At 40.3% G+C, this 25,630-nt stretch overlaps 1 protein-coding gene across 1 annotated transcript in view; it reads right to left on the bottom strand.

The window, feature by feature from the left end:
* LOC134529373 (serine protease easter) overlaps positions 1-25,630 on the bottom strand; it is a 106,859-nt gene that overhangs the window by 5,633 nt on the left and 75,596 nt on the right. The window lies entirely within an intron of this gene.

Genomic DNA, 25,630 nt, shown 5'->3' with positions numbered 1-25,630 from the left:
AATTACATATTTGTTAAAAATATAGTTAACACTGAAATACAACTTCATAAAAAATAATTTATGAATACTTCTTATATTTCAGACATTATTATTCAGACAAATTTTATTATTAATGTTCAATAAACGTAAAATTATTTTTAAAATGTTATAGAATAAAACATTTTTAGCTATACAGTGTAGGCTCACAATGACAGCTTTTTGTTTTTGGTAGAATAATTTGTACCTCTGTTATTTGCGACACTTGACACACATTTAAATTAAAGATCTCTGTTCTATAAATGATTCATTGACATTACTTTTGACACACATATTACTTATGGGCACAGAGTTTTGTATGGTAATATTTTATTATCGATAAAGTATTATTTGCAGCAGTTTTAACGACAATGTTAGAGTTGTATATAAAAGGGGCTTCTGGCCCTGTGCCGGTGTATGGTGTCGGTGGCGGTGTCAACTGCTTTAAAACCTACTTCTGACATGTGACATCACATCGTCCATCTTGGATTGCCTTGAACTTCGACCTTGACCTTGAACCCGGCCGCAATCTTGGATGGCATCCCAGCCACAATTTTGAATTATGCAGTCACCGCTGGTAATGTTAGCTAGACGTTTTTGCCATATTGAGTTATAGAATTTATAGCAATCGTTGAATCGAGAACCAAACTCCACGGACGTTTAAATTTTCATTACGGTGACATCACCATCGAATTTCCCACTCCTGTGTGTTGTATATTACTTACGTTAGATCCTCCAGCCTTTTTTTAATTATGACATTACTTCCACCATTTTGAATTATGATGGTCAGATCAGCCATTTGGTTTTCTAGAACTCTTTTTATATTAGATTCCGCAATTATTAAATTATGACATCACAGCCGCTATATCAAAAATCCACAATTATTAAGATAGAAAATCGGGACAATTTTAAAATTTATAACAAATAATTTAATTAAAATTTCTAAAAATACACATAATGGAGCTCTGAGTATTCTCTTAGAACTCGGTGGGGACAAACAAAATGGCGATGGGGTCTCTCTTCCACAGTGGCTACCAGCAAACTGACAACCCCCCTCCACCCCCCACAAATATCAAGGAATATATAACGTCAGCCAGTAATATGTCATGACGGCCATCTTGGATCCGCCATCCTTATTTCGCCTGCTAGAGTGTGCTGCCAACACAATGAGCTATTTTTTACCCACAATAGTGCAGTTCTTATATTTACTACCAAACAGTCAACTATTGTCACGTTCGCTATCTCTTCGGCTGCCTTGGCCGCCATCTGGAAAATCTGTAATTTTTAACCTATAAATACGAAAAAAATTTCAACATTATCACAAAATCAACTGTTAATTTACTGAATGATTCAACCGATTCCTGTCATTGGTTTTATCTGTGGTCGATGAAAAAAAAATTATTTTTTATAATAATTAATTACGAAAAGTCCTCAAACAGGCTTAAATTCCTCATGTACCAGATTTCATATCGGCCGCCATATTGCAATTTTGAAATTATTACCAGTAGTATATATTGGCCAGTCTGGTGCAAGGCTTCAGGCTATGGTGCTTGGTGCTGACCGCCATCTTGGATTGTGATCTCAATTTTGGACTCATAATTCCTCAAATGACTCAAAAATCCTAAAAATTTCCCGTTTTCACGATAAGAATTCCCTTTTTGAGAGAAAATTTCGCGTCTTTGACCTTAAAGATACCATCGGCTTCGAAATTCCTAAAAATGGCTTAAATTCCTTAGCGACTAGCCGCTCTAAGCCATACCTTGTCAATTAGAATGTTATGGCCACCATCTTTAGATTACGACGTCAACGTTGCAATTTCCGTTTGCCCGCCATATTGAAAATACGTACATTTATGCTTTAAAATCATGAAACAGTTTTCATTACGGTCGCCATATTGGATTCTAGAAATGTTACACATTTCGTTACACCCACCATCTTGGATGTGTATGATGTCATCGTGGCACATTTCGTTATGAACACCACCTTGGATTCTAGATCGTTGCAATTTCCGTTATGGTCGCTATATTAAAAATCCATATTTTTTATTTAGAAATTTAAAAAAAATTAAAATTCACAAAAAATAATTAAACAATTTTTTAATAAAATATTATTTAAATGCGCACTTAAGTCCTTAGTTCGAACCCGGTAAGGTCAAAAATAAAAAGTTCGATAGATCCTTCCTCCACGGAAGCCACTGACTGACATAACACCACTAATGCCAAGGTATATATCGACAGCTAGTATGACATCATGTCCGCCAACTTGAAAATCTGTAATTATTATCCGATTTTTAATAAATTTTTTTAACATTTATAAAAAATAATCAAAATTTATATAAAAACACCGTTGCACATTTTGTTATGGTTGCCATCTTGGATTATAGAAATGTTACAAATTTAGTTACGAACACCATATTGGTCGTGAATGAAAAAATCGTTGCTTGTTTCGTTATAGAAAACCATCTTGAATTCTAGCCATTACGACGCCATCTTGAAAATTCGTATTTTTTATGCTATAAATATGGAAAAAAATTAGAAATTCATAACAAAAATATTTAATCAAATTTTAATAAAGTATTATTTAAAACATGCACTTACATCCTCGGTTCGAACTCGTTAAGGGCAAAAATAAAAAAAAATTAAAATCGCACCTTCCTCCATGGAAGCCACTGACCGACTGATCTCCCACCACATTTGCCAAGGTATATATATCGTCAGCTAGTAAGATGTCATGTCTGCTATATTGTTTTCGTCTGGTGAAGGCCGCCATCTTGTTTTCGTCTGCTAGAGTGTGCTATCATTATGTTTGTCCACTAGAGTGCAGTATTCAATTATTATTACTGTGGCATTGCCATCTTGAAATTTGGACACCATATTGGAATTGTGTAATTATTTAGCTATAAATTCAGGAAAAATTCTAAAAATAATAAAATAAGTCACTCGTTAATTTACTGATTGATTCGATCGATTCCTGTCCTTGGTTCAATTCTTGACCGATGCAAATATTTTAATTTTATGTAAAAAAATACTTATTTAATAAATCAGGTTCAAAATCCAAAAAGTAGCCTAAGTTCCACATAAACCAGCCTTTGGTAAATCTATATGTCCGCCATATTGAAATTCGTGATATTTATGCTACAAAATCGGAAAAAATTTAAAAAATAATTAATCAAAATTTAATTATATGTTATATAAATAACGCACATACGTCCGCGGTTCGTACCTGGTGAGTTCAAAAATAAATAAAATGACAACAGATCCTTCCTCCACAGAACCCACAGGCAGACTGAACTCCCATCACTAATATCAAGGTATATATTTACATCGACAGTTAGTCACGTCTACCATCTTATTTTCGTCTGTTTGAGCCCACCATCTCGTTTTAAGTAACAGATACAAGGAGCACTAGTGTCATGTAGTACACATGCTATCTGCTAGAGTGCGCTACCATCATTTTAGTTTGATTTTCATCCACTAATTTACAGTAATCATTTATTATTAATGTGGAGTCACCATCTTGAAATTTGTACGCCATCTAGTAAATACGTAATTATTTAGTTAGAAATTCGAGAAAAATTACAAATTTCATTAAATAAAATTGCAATTAATATACTGATTGATTTGACCGCCTTGTTTCAATACTTGTTCAATAATTTAAAAAAAAATAGATGTTCGAAAATAAAATAACGCATGTTCTTTTACAAAAATTATTTTATAACATAATTTCTATTCTACTACAGATACACTTGTGAAAGTTAACAATCTAATAAAAAAATTAGTTCTACATCGGCGTGAAATGACCAATTCTCAGCTCAAATCGGTTTATACTGGACAGAGACCAGCCAGATCCTTTACTGACATAGTCTTCCTATTCTTGACATAGTTTCTGGACACAATTTTTTAAAAGTCAGCTTCACATCGTCAGAACTGTAAATTACAGCAGCCGATGTCTTAAAATCACACTTCTTCACTTTGTCCTCGAAAGGATACGGCTTACTCCAATACTAAAAGTTTGCAATTCTTGTTATGGTCGCCAACTTGAAATCTAATAACATATCCACCAACTTTTATCTGATGTCTCCGTCACTATTTTCGATTCTGACTACACGTCCACTATCTTGTTTTCGTCTGCTGGAGGCCACTATCTTGGATGATGTCACGGCCGCCATCTTGGTTTTTCCATTCTGCTGGAGGCCATCATCTTGGATTCCGTCATCTTTGTTGCTGCTGTTTATTCATATAGAGCCAGCTTCGCTTTGCTTATGCACATAAAGTCGATGTACCATTACCTGCTAATGTTGTTATGGTCCTTATCGACACAGTATTTTTTTTTTACAAAATACATTTAAAGTGCTGTGGTAAAATAAACTAATATTATAATAGCAGTTAATACTATAACAATTCTTAACTTATGCCGAGTGTCAGCGAGAGCGAAAATAGCCGGATTAGAAAGAATTATGAACCAGAATGCGATCGACATTTTGTTCATTCGAGTAATCGTACCAGAAATAGTAAATAAATTCTGGAGCTACAGTGTGTATGCAAATATTAGTTCCAATGCAGGGTGGACTGCAATTGTTACGAGACTGGGTTTCGAACTAAAAAACCACCGTCATATTAACAGCCGTATAATGTCTGGAGATTCACGGGACCTCAGAATTATAAACATGTATGCTTCCTCAGTGTCACAAGGATGGCGGGAACGGGATTTGCTGTACAACAATGACACTGCGCCGTTCCTACAATGTGATAATCAACGCCTTGTGCTCGGAGGTGACTTCAATTGCGTTATAGACCACCGAGATCACGTCGGCGGAGTTTACCCTGTTAATATGCCGCTGCGAAATATAGTTCGAAAACTACATCTAGAATACGTCATCACTGTCTTGCACAAAACACATCCTACTATACCTTTGCTACCACGCACAGTAGGACAAGCCTTGACAGGTTTTACGTATGGGCAAGCCATAAAACAAATGTGGTTCCATATTGTGTACTTTCAATGTCTATAAGTTATCACAACATGGTTATCATTAAATATAAAACATTTAATGAGGTCTGGCACAGAGGAAAATGATTATGGAAATTAAATACGAAGCTTTGTATGACCCTGGAATTAAAGATGACTTCCGGAGAAGCAGGGACACATGGCGGAACCGGAAGAACAGATACGCAAACATTGGGTTATGGTGGGAACACTGCATCAAGCCAAACATACAACGTTTGTTTCAGATTCACGCGTGAAACATTGCGGAGCAAAATCGTAGGACTCTTTATTTTCACGAGAAAAGTTTTAATGAGTTGCAGGAAAAAATAGATCAAGGTCACGAGGTATTAGATCAAATGCGAAAAGTGAAGCGGAAAATTATGAATATGCAATGTCAGAACTTAAGTGACAGGAAAATGCTTTTGCTTGATCTGACATTAGGCGAACGCGAGAAACTGAGTCTTCATATGAGTATTAAAGAACAACAAAGGCACCGTCGTTCTCTCATAATGAAAATATGTGACACTGACGTAAATGTTTATTAAGACCAACACACGGTTGCGAAAGCGTTGCATACCCAGCGTCGGACAGGCCATATAGTCGAGGTGGCACTTGTCAGCCGGGCCCCAGCCTGCGCGGGCCCCCACGGGCCTGGCTTTCGGCAACCGTAGAATAGGAGGCCTGCGCAGGCTAGGTCCCAGCTCTTGCGACCTAAATGTAATACTAGATCAGATAGTTCGTTCATACAATTAGAGAGAAATGAAATAGAAAAATTCTAAAAATGGTTGAACCTGAGCAAGCCACCCCCTGAAACTAGTTTTGAATTTTTTTTTCTGAACGGCAATAACTTTTGATCGAATCAACTTATTTAGACGTGTATCATTATAGCGTAATGCATTACATTTTACATTGTTTCATATATATTAAAAAAACGAAATTTAATTTTGACATGTTTTTAAAAACTCGATTTATTCGGTACTGCAGCATTTATAAATAACAATTAACGAATGTAACGTATTTATTCACTCTCATCTCATACTTCTGATGAAACGGAACGCATTACGCAAGTAAAGAATCTTGTGGTTGGGGAATCCCCGACACGCGCTCCTGGCTACGGGCACCGTATTCCATTGTTTTGTCGGTTTGTATTGCCGTTATCGCCGATACTCTAGTTAATGCAAGTTAATAATATTACGTTTTTTTAAATTTGTTTATGGTTTTTCATGTTTGGATGTGTGATGTGTGTAGTTTTTTTTAACTCTCCTTATATTATGTTAAACACTTAATACATCAAAAAACTGAATTGTCCATTACAATGGAAAAGGTAAGTTGCATATTATTTTAATTTCCTTCTGAAAAAAAGTTACTTTGGAGCCTTTGTACATGTCTAATATTATATATGTATTTCTTACTAAAATTGATGTACATAATGGTTTCAGTCACATTCAGCGGCATATAAACACAAATCTGGTTCCGAGAAACAGAAAAATAAAAGAAAGATCGAATTACAAACAGCTGCTTCGAATCCAAAGCAATCCAGGCTTTCCTTCACGTCTACATCTCAAGAGCTTGAAGATCCTCAAAATCGGAGCGAAACGCAACCAGGTTAATAGATTTATTTTAATACAGATGTTTTTTTTTCTAATTATACAAATCTTTTCATATTTGCTAGTTTTACCCGTAGTTTCACTTTTTAATTCCTTTTTTATATTCTAAAATCTGTCCAAATTACCTGTTTTAAGCCAAAGTTACGTCTTTTTATATATTTTTTCAGTTGTATGAATTTTAAGCTACAGATAGGTACGGAATATTTTAGAGAATGCTCAATTTTTAGAAATCTTAATGTATTATATACAAAAGTCCTGGCTGATTAAATCATTAACGCTCAGCCCAAATCTTCGGACCTAGATAGCTGAACTTTTTTAATGAGGTTCCATTTACTCGTATTGTTGTAGAGGAAAAAAGGCGGATTTTTATTAAATTTCCGAAAACATGCGCCACCGATTTCAATGAATTTTCGTGAATGTGCATATCTATCAAATATGTATATACAATATTTTATTTTTATAGGACCCTCAACATCATCATCATCATCATCATCATCATCATCATCATCAATATTTGTATCAGACGAAAAATTGGATTCAGTTTCGCATGCAAGTACTTCAGAACAGAGCATGGCACCGGCGGCTGTACCGATACTAATCACGCAGGACACAGCATCACAAGAAACAAATGCATGCATTTCTAATCTTAAAGACACAATTACTTCAATTTCTAGCGATACCGGAGCTAGTGCAAATATCGTTAGCGTTGCGCTAAAGCCACTTACATTTACAGTCGATGATTACAGTGAAATTCAAAAACTTTCTGAATTTACTCCGCCAAGAAAAAATGCTACGACTGCTGAGAAATTAAGTTTCTTATCTGTTCACCCTATGCAACCTTCGGGTGATAAAAACAGTTTGCCTTTTGATGGAAATCGGTTTTACTACCGAAATTTACCAACAGGAACTTTAATTCGACGAGAACCTGTCTCTTATTCTCTTGAATTAAATAAGCTATTGTGTACTGCCTGAATGTGTTTTGCGTCTGACGACACAAAAAAAAGGAGGAGGAAGAAGTCCATCTATTGATGGTGTTACTCCGTCCAAAAAATATATTTATGAGCAACTCGTCAAACACGAGGAAAGCCACAGTCATCAGTTAGCCGTGGTCGCCTTGCTTACAGAAAAAAAAGGGGGGTGGGAAATGTGGAACAACATCTCACGCGAAAGAATATGCATGAGATTTCCAATATGCGTCTGGTCCTGAAAATAATAATTGATATAATACTATTTATATCTAAACAAGGCGTTGCTTATCGTGGAACAAGTGAGGCATTCTAATCATTAACGGATATCGCTGACGACAACCAGAAACAGAAGCACGGAAACTTTTTAAATTTAGTTGTCTTGTTGTTGAAGTATGATCCAGTTCTTAAGGCCCACATATTCGAGGAAATTACTAAAAGTAAAAAAAAAATACTCAGGAAAAGGTAAGGGTCGAGGTAGGCTTGTTACCTTTTTGTCAAAAACCACTATAAATAAATTAATAAATATATGTGCACGTCAAGTTAAAAAATAAATCGTTATAGAAATCCCGGCGGCGAAATCTTTTAGCCTCAATGTGGATTCTTGTCAGGATGTTGGCGTTGTTGACCAGGCTGCAATTTGCGTACGCTATGTTAAGAATGGGATCCCACAAGAACGGATGCTCAGCATGGTCCCTATCCGGAAATCAACAAGAGAAGATTACAGAGCTCTTGCAAGCAATGAAGTAGTCCAGTTAGGCTTAGATTTACAAGATCTTATTAGCGTATCATTTGATGGCGCCGGAAATATGGCAGGCAGGTATAATGGTTTTCAAGCAAAACTGAAGGAAGAAGTGCCAAAATTAAATTTCACGCATTGTTATTCATATGTTTTAAACATAGTGCTAGGAGGCGCGACATCAAGCTGTACTGAAGAAAATAATTTATTTAGGATCTTGGAGTCTACCAGTGTATTCATTCATGAATCATTTAAGCGCACATCTCTATGGGTGGACAACATTTCAGAATTAACAGCTGGACAAGACAAATTGAGACGATTACAGAATATTGGAAAAACGATATGGTGGCTAAAGACAAAGCCTTGACCACTATTATGAAGAAAACTTGATATGTCGCGTTAATAAACACTATAAGTGTCATATCTTCGAGCACGGAGTTCAAGCCAAAGGTTTCGTTCCAAGCAAAGGCATTGATAGATTCCTTTTTGATATTTTAAACTATCCTGACAGCCTTCACATTCAAGAAAATGTTTGACCTATCAACCCCAGTAAGCCATTATCTCCGAATCCCTATATTGGATCATCTTAAAGCTTGAGGATTCAGCAAATGTTTAGATATGAATTTACGAAAATATTTAGATACTTTTGATGATGTTTTCAAAGTTACAAGTTTATTTGCATCCGATGTTAAAGACTTGATGTAAGCCGAAAACATTGATCTCGACATACAAACAACGTTGCCGTTACGAAGAATTTCTAAAAAAAAACCGAAGAAACATTATGAGTTATGCCAAGATGAAGCAACATTATTGGCTACAGACCCAAAGAGATTCTATTCTATTTCTGTCTACAAAGTCATTATTAATACAGCTTTGGTTAAAATAAATGAAAAATTCATCTGCAACGAAGATTTAATAAAAGATGCCATTTGTTTGGACCCGAAAAACTTCAATAAAATCAACGAAAATGGGATTCCTAATGATGCACTAAGTCTCTCGCATCAATTGCAAATGTCGATCGAGAGTTGCTGTCAAAAGAACTGAAATTTTTGCAAATAATTTTAATGAACTGTCTAAAACTCTTTGGGATGAGCAAATTTCACCTAGGCAACATAAGCAAGACTCAGATTCACAAAGTGAAGAAGAAGACGACGAAGATGTCTTAGACTTAGACCAAACTGCAAAGAATGCCATGTGTTTTTCCAGAAGTGGTTTTGACGTCTTTCAAAGTTGCATACCATGTGCATGTAAACTTTTATCACAGTAAAACATGCATATCAGCACGTACACCACCTTATATGTTGCATATTGTGTAATTCTCACAATTTAATTCATGCAAGTGACTTGTGAGAGACGATTTTCAGCGTTGAAGCTCATTAAAACGAGACTTCGCTCTCTACTGGGGCAAGAACTGTTGGATTAGTTGATTATATTAAACACAGAATCGGATCTAATCAAGCATGACGAGAACAGTAGCTTTTACGATCGAGTCATTAACTGCTTAGCTGAAAGTTCTCCTCTTTAAAAAAAGAAAGTTGATTGGCTAGCTTTATTTGTTATTTCTTATACTTATTATTTTATTTTATTATTTATTGAGATATCCAACAGCTTATAGCCTAATTAATATACATGTTTGAATTGTGTTATACATAATACAAAAGCCAATAATAGGACATCATTGCCAAAGTAGCCAAGCACTCAATGGTTGGTATTTTATGTAAGTGTAATTTAAAAACAAAAACAATATTTAAATGTATGTAGTAGGTAATGTACATGTGTATTAAATACTAGGAAAATAAAATAACCTACTGCCCATTGATGTTAGAGGAGGAACTATATAATTAATATCAGTCTCTTGTGTCAAATAATTTTCAAAGTACGCCTTTCTTAAATGTGTGTTTAATATAATTAATAATTATTGGAATATCTATCAGGTTACTATACTTTGACCTTGAACTGAGCTCGAGTTATAAGAAACTCGCCTATCAAGGGAGGTCCTTTTATACTGGTAATGGGTAATTTGATGTGCTATTGTCCGTACCTAATAATTTATTACATCATTGATAATTAAATTTTATATTTTGTTTATCTCAATTTGTGTATCTCAGTATTTTCTGATAGTATCCCATCTACCATAATCTAGTCTCGAGCCCCGGGCTTGTGGTTAGCCACCTGGGCCCTTCCGGCCCAGTCCGACCCTGTGCATACCCACTATTAAAATATGTACAAATGGAAGATACGCACTGTCAACTTATTCCCCAAGATTTACGACACTGCGGAATGCATCTCAGTCACGAAAAACAACACCTGAAACTACCAGTAACATGTGTAGAAATTGCGGGAATAATAAAAAAACTACCTTTTAGGAAATGAACAGGGACCGATGGTTTTGAGTATGAACTCAACATAAAATATTGGGACATTATTGCTAATGAATTTTGTGACATGGTACATTGGGTTCTGAAAATTGAAGAATCAAGTGCTTCACAAAAATAAGGTCTCATTGTGTTAGTGCCAAAGACGCGATCCTCAACTAAAATAACACACTATAGACCGGTAACTTTGCTAACGATGGACTACAAGATCATCATGCGTGTACTCGCCAAACGTCTTCGGAGGGTCATGGGTAGTGTAATTGGGCCCGGTCAAAACTGTGCCATACCCGGCCGCACAATTATTCATAGCTTCAGTGCGCTCAGGGACGAACAGGTACTCGCGGTAACTGGAAAAACAAACACGGCCGTTATTCATTTAGACATTGATAAAGCATTTGAAAGAATAAGCCACGAATTTTTGTTAGCAGTTATGCACATATGGATTTTCCGGAAGTTGTAAATAACTGGATGAAAATGAAATTTATATTTATGGGTGCTAGGTCATGCGTAAACATTAATGAGTTTTGCATTGCTCCTATTGAAATAAACCGATCTGTCCGGCAAGGATGTCTGCAATCCATGATCTTTTTTGCAGGAATCTACATGACGAGCCTCACACCATGCACCCTATGCGTGGCCGGTTAGTGTTGACAGCATACGCAGACGATGTAACATGTGCGGTATGTGCAACACGAGATGTAGCTACAAGTTATTCTAAACTGCGTCGCCGAATTTCAGGCCGTCTCAAATATGCGAAAAACAATCAAAATAGTGCGATTTTCCATTTTTACAGCGATGAGAGTGATGGTCATACGTCTCAGACTTTCCGCACGGTGAAGAATATTAAAATATTCGGGATCACCTTCAAGAACGGTATTAGCCAAACAATACACGACAACGGGAAACACACAATAGCAACATGCCGAGGACGCATGACGAGGAATCTAGACTTATTACAGCGAGTTCACGTTATTAATACCTTCATTCTGTCCAAACTTTGGTATCTAGCGCACATCTTTCCACTACCACCAAGTCTACAAGCGCGACTAACCATGTATGTTGGATGGTTTCTATGGAAGTCGCCCGCACAAAATATTTACTTTCCTACAAGTGCCGGCGGGCGACGACTAATTGCCTTTAAAGATAAGTCAACTGCACTATTTACTGTCAATGTAATTAAGGCCCTTTTACGAGAAGACGAGCCAGTGAAACAATTGCAGCGGCAAGTGCTTGATGATGTTGACAGCCTCCCAGCTGAGTATCGAACGGCATACCAGACCGTACACGCAATCATTTAGGAACTTCCCGAAGGCAAACATGTTACAGCAAGACGACTACAAAACGCTTCAAAGGAGGAAACCTTTAATACTGCCAAATAGAGTGCTGCATTTAAACGTTAACTGGGTACAGTTATAGTGGGAACTGTCCGATCCGGCATTACATTCTTACCTGCGGTCAATTGCTTATGAATTCTACAACGACATTATCCCAACGGCATACAAACTACTGTTACGATTTTTCACTGTATTAATGGCCCGTTTCGCTATTTCCAGGGAATCCAGCCAGCTCCATGGACGGCTAGCACTCGCTCTTACTTTCTGACTGCCGCGTTGTTGGCAACTCAGCCTGTCGCTGGTCCCCTCCTCACCACTCCTACCAGCCATATCCCTGTCCGGCTGTTGTCGGCTCGTATCTGGGAGGCCGCTATCGGCCCCTGAGACCAGCTGCGCTGCCGCTCCTCGGTCCGGGGCCGGTCCTTACAGTGACGTCACTGCCGTCCCTAGTGACACTTCTTGGTGCATTGCTGCAGGTGGCTCCATCTTCTAGTCGCACATGTTTGAAGTCTCAAGGTAGAGTCCGACTGGTTCCGTGGTGCTGTCGGTCTGGGTATCCAGTTGTTCCGCGCGCGACGAGTCCGAGTGTCCACTTCGTCGTGGCAGTGTATTCTCGCTGTGCGCTGGCTGCAATATAAGGCCGGCAGTTTCCCACCCGGGAACACCCTGCGGACCTGCCTCGCCCGGTGTATGGCTTCTTGCATCATGTGTTGACACTTCCAGTGAGCCTGCCGACACGGCGCCACTGCGACACTCACTGGCGGCTGTGGCATCCGTCTCGTGCGCCAAGCCGTCATCCACTCTTTATTCCTGTTGGCGTGTGTTTTCCATGCTGATTGTTGCCTAGTCTTCCTCCGTGTAGTTGCTCCAGTCAAAGGGTGTAGGCGTGTCTGAGCTAATCCTGTTCTTTACAGCGGCCGGCAGACGTGTGGACATTTCCTTCTTCCGTTGCTACTGCCCACTGTTTGTATGGCTGTGTAGGTTCAGTGCCGACCCGTGGAAGCATAGGATATTCATTTTCATTATACGGGGTTCCCCCACGTGATGGTAGGTGTTTAACACCTCTTCTGCGTTGTTAGTTTTGTCTCTCTGCAGTTGCCAAGGCCTAAGATGGCGCTGCATCAGTCTCGTCAGCTGAGGGCAGTATGCCCCGAAATGCCCTGCCTGGTCACACACACACACTGCAAGTTTTCTGTTGATCATCATACGTCACGAAAGCTCGGTGACGGTTGATTTGCAGGTAGGACGGAATGTCCTTTTGCAAAGCCATTTTAACTAGCCGAACGCCTGTCTTCACCCTGTATGTGTATTCCTATTCCAGTACTCGTACTGTAGAGAGATTTTTGTGCCGTACGTCGCCAACTTTTCACTGATACGTAGGTTGTTAACTTCTATCGGTAGATTCACAACACGGACTAACTTTTGGTTTGATAATTCTCTTTCTATCTTCACCTAGATGGCTTCACATGATGACGACAGCAGCTGTGAAGATCCCCCCGTCTCTTGTAACACTTTGTACGCACGCATACTAAACGTAAATTTCACAAAAAACAGTTCAAATAGCCGTCAAATTGTAGCGCTTCAAAGGCATCTTCAGTTACACGTAATACATTTTCTAGCCATTGGTGAATATCAGTGGCACTTGTTCGTGACGTAAAGGTTACGCGTAGCGTATTTTTTCGCGTGACAGACATCGCCTCGTGGCGTACCGCTGCACTCGACCGCGCGAAACTCCGCTGGAACCCGCTCCTGCAGCACGATGCGAACTCCTCGGCTGCTCGCGCTCGACTGCCATCAAGACAAATACCAGACCGAGAATTTATTAAGGTATATAAAAATAATACACATATTCGGACTTGTAGTTTTTTTTATTTTGAAGAAATAGATAATATCATCCCTTGTTTGAGACAGAACCGACATATTTAATTTTTTAATACTTGCTACCAACTGTCATGGTATCCGCCATTTTGTCATTTATGTGCCATCTTGGAAATATGTAATTTTTAAGCTAGAAATTCAGAAAAAAAATTAGACTTCAACAAATAAAAGAAGTTATAATTAAAAATACCATAAAATGACAGGTCAGAGAAATGAAACAACAAAATGACTAATTTAAAAAATACTACACGAACAAGTACAAATAAATCACTAGCGTTTCTTTACATATACAGTCTTTTTAGAGTACGAAGCGAGTACCTTAAATGTTTTGACATTAATTTTTAGTTTATCAGGTCGACTAATTGGTACACTTTATTTTTTAAAATGAGAAGAATTTTCGATTTAATTAAAATGAGAATGATACATTTCATGTCGTTTTGCACTTGGAATATTTGCTAATGCTTTGTCACAGAATAGACAGTTGGATTCCAATAAATGATTAATCAGTCCTTTGCAAAACCACATGTGCTTTTTCATGTTTTAGTAGTATACAAAACTAACTACAACACGTGTTGCACTGATATTCAATGCGTTTAGAGTTACTATTACAATAATTGTAAATTACATAAACACGAATTCTCAAGTTTTTTATGTTGTCACAGTACGTACAGTCGGGTAATGGAACACCGTTAGTTTCTACTACTTTTATCGTTGTCGCTGGCACTGTTGACAACCATTTCAACACCAGTAAAACATCAGCCACGGAAGACATCAAGGTCTGCTCTGATGCCAATACTGCATGCATCAAAATCTGCTGCAATTCTGGAAGAGAAGGTGCAATTGTCGACACCGTCACCAACAGGATCGGCTTCGACATCGTCGCCGCCCTTGTCACCATTTATCGAGTTCGTCGTTAAAGATGTTAAAGATGCCACTGAGTTCTCAAGAATAGCCAATAACTGAACTTATGAATCAGATGAGTCAAACTAGCTTATCCGTACTGTACCACTGTCACAAGTGGACAGAGAGGCTTGTCGCCTGGGCCTCGCCTATATACTTGCAGCGACTGGTATGAGACGCGAGTCAAAACAGCACTAAAAAATGAAACACATTATAATTCACAATCATCAAAAAGGAAGCACATTCAAAAAAGGAAGCAAATTCGACAAAAGTAAAGGACACAGAATACACACACCTAACATGTAATGAACACGCAATACACACACTGAACACGCATACACAAATACAGGACATGCAATGGACATGAAGTACACACAATGGAGAATCTATTGTCACACAGTACACACACGGAAACACAAAGAACACACAATACACACACTGAACACACAATACACACACGTGACACTCACGGACACGGAGTACACATACTGGACACTGGACTGAAAGCACCGCCATCTGGACATCACGTAAATACACGCGAATGTTGGTATACTACACGAGACAAAGTAACGATTTTTTTAAATTATTTTAACAGGTTAAAATGCAGAAACCTTAAAAATCTAGAAATAATAAACACTTAAATGACTGTACTGTTAGCGAAACATCCTGTTGGTTTTCTGCAGCAGCGACAATTAAGTTAATGAGTAGTGTTGGCTTGATGCAGTACAAGCACTTGTTTCGAATTAATGATTATACAACGAATCCAAGAAGCATGGTCAGCGGAACACAAACTACTAATATTCCTTCGGCATAAACAGGTAGCTTGTATTCATCCTCGAGACCCGCTTGCCATCTTTGCAGCAGACAGTTCGTTAGGAGTCAGCGAAAGGTTGTTTTTCATAGCGGATGTTTTGCCTTCATCTCTTGTCTGGTCTACTTGGACGCCACTGAGTACATATGTAATGCGCTCAATAAGGGGGAAGAATACTGTTGCTGGATATTGTAGTCGTTGTCGGATACTTGCCATCTGCCTTTGTCAGCGTACCACTTATACGTAGAAATGACTGCGAAGGTAAAGTAAAGATATCTTGCTACTCTACAGCGATGCGTACTTCGGAAGGTAGGGCGTACTGTCCGAGCAGGAAAGGCTGGTGGTACTCGTTCAGTTCCAGTCATGAAAAATGAACGGGTCTTTCACGTTGAGAATTTCATATTCAATATTCATTCGGCACTGGTCCAATACTGAGTAGAAGCTTCATGTTATCAGGTGTTAATGCACCGATGTCTGGTAGAGAACTGGTTGGCTGTACGCCACTGCGATTTCTTTTATAACTGTACGGTGTCACAAACTTTATGCCCATCGCTTTAAGTACTGGCGTATTGTAATTTCTTCGTTTTGAAAATTCACCAAGCATCCTCGCTGGTCAACGATTCTGACGACGACTTCATGTGCGCACTTCACAATAACTGGAAGGTAAACAATACTTTGCGGTACTTCAACCAGTTTATATCCTGGCGGGACTATTGGCGAAAACTCGTGCGTGTTGTTTAGTCTCCCATTGAAATATGTTCCCCTTGCCAAATTGAAGTTTATTCGTATGACATTAACGGGCAATATATTTCCTGCTCGCGTACATGCTTGCTACATCGTAAATCTTTGTTTGAATCCGAGCATTGTGCCTATGGTCCCAGATTTCGTAAAGTCGTCATTTTCACTGCGTGTTAGAATGGCTTTTTGTGTGTTTGGGTTTCCATGCAGTTTAAAGTCTACATCCTTTGGTAACTTTTCCTTGATGTTATTTGCAATGTCACCAATTTCGTAATATCTGACAGGTAGTTATATTTCATTAGCGTATCCATCGTTTTCCAGGACGCGAATATTGCATTTATCTTCGTCTATATATTTGGTATGCCATTATATGTTTTAAAATCTGAGTCCAATCCACCATTCACCTTCCAACTCCAGAGGCGGGAAATGAACCTACGCAGCTCGGAAGTGTGACCACTTAATGTAAGTGCTATCGACATGACTGTCCTATTTTCATGATTAAGCAGTTATTTTATAAGCAAAACAAAGTTTTGGTAACTTACATTTTTTAGTTTAAAAGAGAAGTTACATTGTCTGCAGTTTGTTTAGTTAGGCAACTGTTCGGTTTCATAAATGTAGCACAGTGTAGTTGTCCAGCCTAGATACAGTCTAAGTTCTGTAATAGGTCTCAAATTGCCGAAACTGTTGTAATAAATGGCCTTTTTTTTTCCGACTTTGTGTATCCTACCTAGTGCGTGCCAAGGCCTGTCGACGTGTATAAATTAATAATGGCACACTTATAACTCTTTGACTTGCTGGATATATTGTCTCGCAGAAACAGGCCTCATAAACTACATATTTTCAGTTTTCGAGCGTACTTGATTAAATCTATATTGAGGAGCGGACATTTCGGTAGTAAACTTAGGATTTGTTTTTACTTGTTTCTTTTCATGCCTCTACCTAATTTGTGGGGTTGCAGATTGAGAGTGTCCTGTGACTTTTTTTACCCATGGCAATGGCTTCCATGTTGACATTGTGTCTTCTTGCTTCCTCCAACTGCTTGCGCTCATTCTTGAAAGTGTTAACTGCCCATACTATACCACTCGTAGCACCGATGAAGCCGCCGAGGGCGCCAAATGCAGGAAAAATTAGCTGTAGAAAATCTACAATAATCTTATTGTCAAGAGTCTATATTTTTGCTTCACTTTTTGCACGCCTGCACCAGCCTTACGCTTGGTCTTGCGGGTCCTGGTTCTACGAACACCCATTTCTAATTTGGTTTTTGCCTTCATCATTTTATATACTCTCCACACCGCGATTTTCTCTCCAAGTCCTGTGTCTGGCAATTTACTTTTATCTCCGGCTTCCTGTACCAGTATCTCTTCGTGTCTTGATTCTAGATCTTTGCTGAGGAAATTGGAAATATCATGCTGCTTGCACTTCTCGTCAAGAGAATTAATGCCCACGTCGCCTCAAGCTACCAGTTTGGCTAGATATGTTCCTGGGCCACAGAATTTGTACCCTGGAATGTGCAGTTCGGTAGACAAATTATTAATGAACGAGTTCACAAGTCCTGCGCCGATATGTTTTTGTTCTTACCTTTTCAAGTCATTACGCACAACTGAGACGAAAGTATAAATGCTTTTGCTTTTATAAAATTTCACCAGTACAATGCAAGTCTCAAGTAAGAAAGGTGTTTGCCCGTGCGCATCACGCAAGACGACGTAGCTAGTGCGCGCGAATCACATGGCTCGTTATTGCATCTACCGTACGATTTTTTATGGCAGGTCCGTGCAATTACGGCAAAACATGCGTTCTATAGAGTTTGCTGGAAAAACCAAAGGGACTTCGGTTCGAAAATGTGTACCTCTATTCCAAGAAGTTCCACTAACAAAGTGCCAGTGGCTGGCTACGATTCTACGATCGGTGGAAGGCCTGGAGTATTTTCCATTTACCAAAAATACTGATGTGCTGCCTCAAGAAAAGCACGAGCAAATTCTGTGATGGACTTCGACGATGTCGTGTGTGAGATACAGATACAGATACAGATACAGTAGAATCCCGCTAATCCGAACTAATTAGGACCGAACCCTGTTCGGATTAGCGAAAATTCGGATTAGGCGGAATTTTGTTATATAATGCCATATATTGTCTTTTTGAGGCGTATTTAGTGTCTGATATGTCAAATATTCAAGAAAGGTCAGACGAGAAATACACATTTATTATTTACCGTACATTTTTAGTATCATATAATATTTTTAATTACTCACATAGCTTAAACTGCAATTTCAAATATTCCGAGTTTAACAAATCCCACAGCCTACATTAAGTGAAAACATCAGGTCGAAATGAAGGGTGGTTCTTGAGTGTGTATTAGCGGAAGGATAGTGACCTTCAACCAGAGTAAACAAAGCCCCTATCCTCCTTCCCGCATAGGCTTACGCATTCCTTTCCTCTTCCATTCCCAACTATGATGAGTCGGACAGTCGGTGTGTCACCTGCTACTGCGCACTTGCCCTGTGTTTTGTGAGCCCTTGTGAGCGGTGTGTAGTGTGGTTATTTACATTCTGTGCTTGTTCCTGCTGTTGCTCAACATGACAAGCAAGCGTAAACATAACTCGTGTACATTAAAAGAAAAACTGGAAGTGCTGAAAAGACTTGACATAGGTGAAAGTGCCACTCTGTTATCGAAAGAATTCGGTGTTGGCAAAGCAACCATTTCCGATTGGAAAAAGACCACAGGTAAAATTGAGCAGTTTTGTACTACCACAAGAGAAAAAATTATTGAAAAAAGTAGCAAAACGACAGTGTCTTCTTACAAAAAATTGGACGAAGCACTTTTTTTTAATGGTTTACCCAAGAAAGACAAAAATGAATCCATATGACTTGCCCTCTGATTCAAGAAAAAGCGCTTCAATTCAACAAGCTCATTTACGGCTAGTTGCGGTTTCTTAGACCGATGGAAGAAACGACATGTAATCAGGCAGCTTACAATAACTGGGGAGAAACTGTCAGCGAACAACGAAGCAGCTATTGAATACCTTGAGAAGTTCAAAGATATCATTTCTTCCTACTTGCCACAGCATGTTTATAACGCGGATGAGACGGGACTTAACTTTAAAGCATTGCCTACCAAAAGTCTTGCATCACAAGAGAAACAATCTGCACCAGGGTTTAAAATGGGTAAACAATGCCTAACTGTGTTAGCCTGCTGCAACGCTTCTGCCACAAATAAGCTTCTGCTGATGGTTATTGGCAAATCGGCAAAACCACGCTGTTTTAAAAACATGAACATGAACACTCTCCCTGTATTGTACAGAAACCAAAAGAAAGCTTGGATGGATCGTGTCTTGTTCCAAGACCGGTTTGAAGAACAATTTGAGCCAAAAGTAAAAGCTTTTAACAAGGAAAATGGATTGCCTTCTAGTGATTTGTTACTCATAGACAATGCTCCATCACATCCTGAAGAAATGCAACTTGTTTGCGGTGATATCAAATGCATTTTTCTCCCACCAAAAGTCACTTCAATTTTGCAACCAATGGACCAAGGAGTTTTGCAGTCATTGAAACAGAATTACAGAAAAAATGCTTATTCGTAACCTGCTTGAAGTGAATGAAGAACTGACAATCTTGCATTAACTCAAGAAAATCACAATCAAAGATGTCATTTACTGGTTAGCAGAAGCTTGGGAGAAAACACAAAAGGAATCTTTACAGAAATCATGGAAAAATCATTGGCCTGATTTTTAGTTTGTCCCAATGGTCTTCCCCCCGGCAAAAGATATGTTTTGAACTTCTTCAACTAGTAAAAAAAAATTGTACCAGGTTTAGAAAATGTAGAAGAGTGCGTTGAAAAGTTGACTGCCATTGACGACTGTGGCCACGAGGAAGACAAAGATGAATATATAGTAGCAGACGTGCAGAGAACGTCAAGTAATCTCGATGCAGACGACAGTGAGGAGGAACGGAACGCGCCGACTGATGATGTTTCTCACACTGCCGCAGCCAGTGCCCTTGATCTGGCTTTGCGCTATGTCGAGTAACATGCCGATGCAACCCCAACAGATGTTATGTTTATGCGGCGTTGGCGAAACATTGCATCTTCAAACCGATTTAGTGCATTGCGTCATAGGAAGATTACTGACTTTGCCTCTTAGATAATGGTTTGCTTTTTTACGTATGGTTTTGTGTCAATCCGGTACAGAACATGAATTCTACATATAGTATATAAGTAAATTCAAAAATTTCCAATACGTACATATTGTAGCAATTTACAGGGTTTGTAAAGGATAGCCCCATTAATAGATTTTACTACACACTACACAGTTTTATTGATGGCCACTACACTTACAAGTAATATTATAAGATGGCAAATAATCAATTGCACTTAATAAAATGTCTATTCCCCCAGTCATTCGTTTCTCACAATCCACACACCTCGCTGGGCCGCACCTCTAGCGCAACTCTCGCCTCAGCACCCCTCATGGGTCTCCGCCGCGGGACTCCGTCACCGCACTCCACCACTGCCGACGCACTTGCCTTCGCCGAGGATCCGCTTGACGCCTCGCTCGGAACTTCGCTCGGGACTCCACCGCGCCCGCGACACTTTCGTCCGGAACTAAACTCTTCGCCCTGGAACCTTCTTTCAGGGACTTCGCCGCTTTATCGCCCGGAAACTCCACCGCGGGAAAACTCCCGACTCCACTCAACTCACTCACTCCCTGCCCTGAAACCTTCGTCCAAGGACTTCGCCACTCTGCCGCACCCGCGGCACTATCGCCCGGGATACTCGGCCGCGGGAGAACTCCCGCCTGAACTCTCTGACTCCCAACTCCCCTCCGAGGCCGCCATTCTTGTTTTATATATCAGCCGCCATTTCCAGAACTCAGGAGCGTGGCCGGGGACAGTCGCGTCATTCAGCGCTGACACGACGGCAGAAATCTCTCGAAACACATGTCGGTGGATCGCGTAACTCCGCAGCTGTAAGGTGTCAGGTGTCTTAGGTATCAGTGCCGCGCGGGGAGTGGAGGGAAGGAGGGGTAAAGCGAGAATCCTTGTAATCTTCCAGGCGCGCATGGCGCGTTCCATGTTGCGGCAGCCACCAGCCAGCTCTGCACCTGCACGTGTCCCGGCCTTGCTCACATTCGTAACATTGCCTCCTCCTTAAACCTGTTCGTCCCGAACAGGTAACACTGCGCTGTTGTGAGCCATGCGGCGAAGCCATTCTACGCAGCGGGCAGGTGTACTGAATATGGCCCACTTCCTGACAGATGTAACATCGCGGCCATCCTCCGACTTTTCGGGTACATAGGCCAGCTTTGCGGTGAATATGAGTCTCGCTCTTCTGCACCTGCTGCTGTGGCACTTCCCTTTCCATCAGGCAACCCCACTGAACACGTTCTTATTCCAGGCACCTCCCTTGAGAATACCCTTGTCGGAATGCCGAAGCACAACACCGTAGGCGACTTCCCGTTCCTTTAACCAGTGAGTTACCACCCTCCTTTATCATGCTGTTACATCGATGTCCTTCCTCCTTCAGTTTCTCCACACGATTCGGACAGTCACATTGGACGTGCCCTCTTTCTCGACACGTGTAACATCGTGGACGACCTCTTCTCCATCGGACCGGTAGACTCTTCTCCTGTTTGATCGTTGTCTCACAGCGTTGTACTTCTCCCTTGGGCTTCCTAACACGATTCGGACACTCGCGCCAGATGTGTCCTAGTTCTTTGCAGACGAAGCACCACTGTCTTCCCCTTGTTTTCTGAAACTGAGATTCATTCAACAGCTTCTTCAGTGTTCCAAGTATAATCTCTTCGTTAGTATCTGAGCGGCTATTCACTTGGTGGTAAGGTTCTATTACGGCCTGTCTCGCTCTGATACTCATGTTTCTTGAGGCAATGCAAGCACCTTCGATTTCCAGGGCGTGAACAAGAGCATCGCGTGTGTTTTTGTGGCGGGTCAGCCGAAGAGTTTGCTGAACCTCCACATCTCTAAGCCCGTCTATAAAAGCACTAGTGGCTAGCTGCTGGCGGAACTCTGTTGGTGCTTCTGGGTAGGCGAGGTGCACGAATCGCTCGTTGTCAGCTTCGAACTCTTGGAGAGTTTCCGAAGAATTCTGTTGACGTTTCTTCAGGGCTGTTTTGTACACCTCGTCCATGTGTCGGTCGCCATACCTCAACTCAAGGGCCTCTATTAATACCCCATATTCTTTCTTGTCTGCAACTAGTATGGTCTGCAGCAGCTCTAGTGGAGATCCTCGCAGGGCCAAGACGAGTGCCGTAACCTTATCTTCATCGTCCCTGCCATTCACTTCAGCTGCTGCCTCAATCTGTCGCCTGTAGACAGTCCGCGACGATTGCCCATAAATGGTGGGTGGCTTGAATTTTGGGTGACCGGTTGCGCCTATCCACCTTCACATCTCCAGAATAACTGCTCCTTTTCGTAGCCGATGCAGCTTCCTTGATCATCCGACGGCACTCTTCAGTTACAGCTGCAACTTGCTGTTCGGTGGTCTGCTTGAGCTGAACTAGCTGTTGTGCCATCATTTCTTCATGTTCGGCTAGCTGTTGCTCTTGTTCTGCAAGATGCTCATTCCAAACACTGCATATTGCCTTCAAAATGGATGCTGGTTTCATCAATCTTCTTCATTTCTTCTTGTGCAGCAACTATTTCGTTTCGCATCTTTTCTTGGTTTTTCTTGATGTCTTCGATCTCGGTCTTCATAGCATTCTTCATCTACTCTCGGCAGTTATCAATTTTATTCTTCATTTGTTCCTGGCCACTCTTCATCTTGTCCAGCCTATTTTCTTTTTTATCCTGGTTACTCTTAATTGCTTCCATGTTACTCTTCATTTCTTTCTTCATTTCTTCCTTGTTATTATTTGACTCGCACTTCGTTTCTTCATGACGGTTCTTACTCTCCTTCCTTCCACTCTTCAATTTTTCCGTAAAGTTCTTCATACTGGTTACCAATTATTTGTTACTGTTATTCATAATGGCTAACATTTCGTTATAGTTCTTCATACTGGCTAACATTTCTACCAGGGCAACGCTTATCTCCCTGTATTGCATGACAGTAAATCTTTCAGCAGCCATAACTCTTTAAAGCGTTTACTAATTAAACCACCAAAATAATTATTTATTTCTATTACTGTTATTAATTTTGAATGACCTTGACTAAACTTCTAATTACTCCAACAGTAAATCTATCACTACAGTTTACTCAAACTAAATCAATAAAATTCCAAATTCACTAAAGTTCTAAACACTTACTATATTCTCCTAAAATAAATTCTGTTTCTAAACTATTCTAATAATAAAACTAAATCCTAAATCTATTAATTAGAGCTATCCCACTTCTGACACCAAAAATGTTACGATTTATGGGGGTTCGTAAAGGATAGCCTCATTAATAGATTTTACTACACACTACACAGTTTTATTGATGGCCACTACACTTACAAGTAATCTTCTAAAATGGCAAATAATCAATTGCACTTAAAAAAAATGTCAATTCCCCCAGTCACTCGTTTCTCACAATCCACACACCTCGCTGGGCCGCACCTTTGGCGCAACTCTCGCCGCAGCACCCCCCGTGGGTCTCCGACACGGGACTCCGTCGCCGCACTCCGCCGCCGCTGACTCACTTGCCTTCGCCGAGGATTCGACCGATGCTTCGCTCGGAACTTCACTCGGGACTCCACCGCGCCCGCGACACTTTCGCCCGGAACTAAACTCTTCGCCCTGGAACCTTCGTCCAGGGACTTCGCCACTTTATCGCCCGGAAACTTCGCCGCAGAAAAAATTCCCGACTCCACTCAACTCACTCACTCCCTGCCCTGGAACCTTCCTCCAAGGACTTCGCCACTCTGCCGCACCCTCGACACTATCGCCCCAGATACTCGGCCGCGGGAGAACTCCCGACGGAACTCTCTGACTCCCAACTCCCTTCCGAGGCCGCCGTCCTCGTTTTATATATCAGCCACCATCTCCAGAACTCACAGCGCGGCCGGGGCCAGTTGCGTCATTCAGCGCCGATACGACGGCAGAAATCTCTCGAATCACGTGTCGGCGGCTCGCGTAACTCCGCAGCTGTGAGGTGTCAGGTGTCTTAGCTATCATCTTCGCGCGGGGAGCGGAGGAAGGAGGGGGAATGCGACAATCCTTGTAATCTTCCAGGCGCACGTGGCGCGTCTCATGTTGCGGCAGCCGCCAGCCAGCTCTGCACCTGCACATGTCCCGGTCTTGCTCACGTTCGTAACAATATGTATTTAAGTACTATGTACGTAATCCTGCTTTTTTTCTTTCTTTTTTCAATTAGAAAGTGAAATAGATAAAATATAAGTTTCTTATGTACATATTAATAAATGTACATCATTACTTGAAAAAACTTAGTTTTTCTTTACTTTTCCTAGTTCTTAAAATGAGCAAACGTTTTTACACAACCGAAGAAGCCTTGCAGCTTCTGTTAGACAGTGACTTTGAGGTCAGTAGTGATGAATCGGAAAATGAATCATTACCACGAAAAAATTCTACTCAACAATCGTGGTCAGGCCCATCGACATCTTCAGGCCCATCGGCGTCTTCCGGCCCCTCATCAACACCTGACCCTGAATTGTCTGATGATTCTTCAGAGGGGGAGGAAGGGGATGAAGAAACAATTACATCTCCAGAAGCAAAACGGAAACTTGTGTGGTCTTGTAGAAATCTCACCCCACAAAAACATAAGTTTTCCTCCACAGACTCTGGACTGAAAAGCGATGTTGATACAAACAGTTTTTTCAGTTTGTTTTCCTTGTTTGTAACTGAACAAATTGTGGCTCATATTTGCCATGAAACAAACAAATATTTCACACAAAGGGCTGACGATTTGACGGACAGGACAAAGAAAGAGTGGACAGAACTGACCCCAAATGATTTTTTTATTTTTGTTGCTATGTCTCTCATTATGACCAGGGTAAAAAAGTTGGCTTTATCGGAGTACTGGTCAAAAAATCCGGTTCTGGAAACTCCGATTATTTCTCAACTTCTTTCACGGGACAGATACTTGTCAATCCTTAGGTTCCTACACTTCAATGACAATACTGTGGAAACCACAGATTATTTATTCAAACTTCGTCCCATTTTGGAGCATTTTCGCAGGGTTTTCAGAGAACATTTGTACCCATTTGAAAATCTTTGTGTGGACGAATCACTCCTTCTGTTCAAAGGACGTTTAAAAATAAAACAGTATATCCCAGCAAAGCGAAGTCGTTTCGGAATCAAAATTTTTGTGATTTGTGATGTTCAAACAAATTATAT

Source organism: Bacillus rossius, chromosome 2 (assembly GCF_032445375.1).
Source record: "Bacillus rossius redtenbacheri isolate Brsri chromosome 2, Brsri_v3, whole genome shotgun sequence".
Taxonomy (NCBI): domain Eukaryota; kingdom Metazoa; phylum Arthropoda; class Insecta; order Phasmatodea; family Bacillidae; genus Bacillus; species Bacillus rossius.
This window is presented reverse-complemented; position numbering and strand designations above follow the sequence as displayed.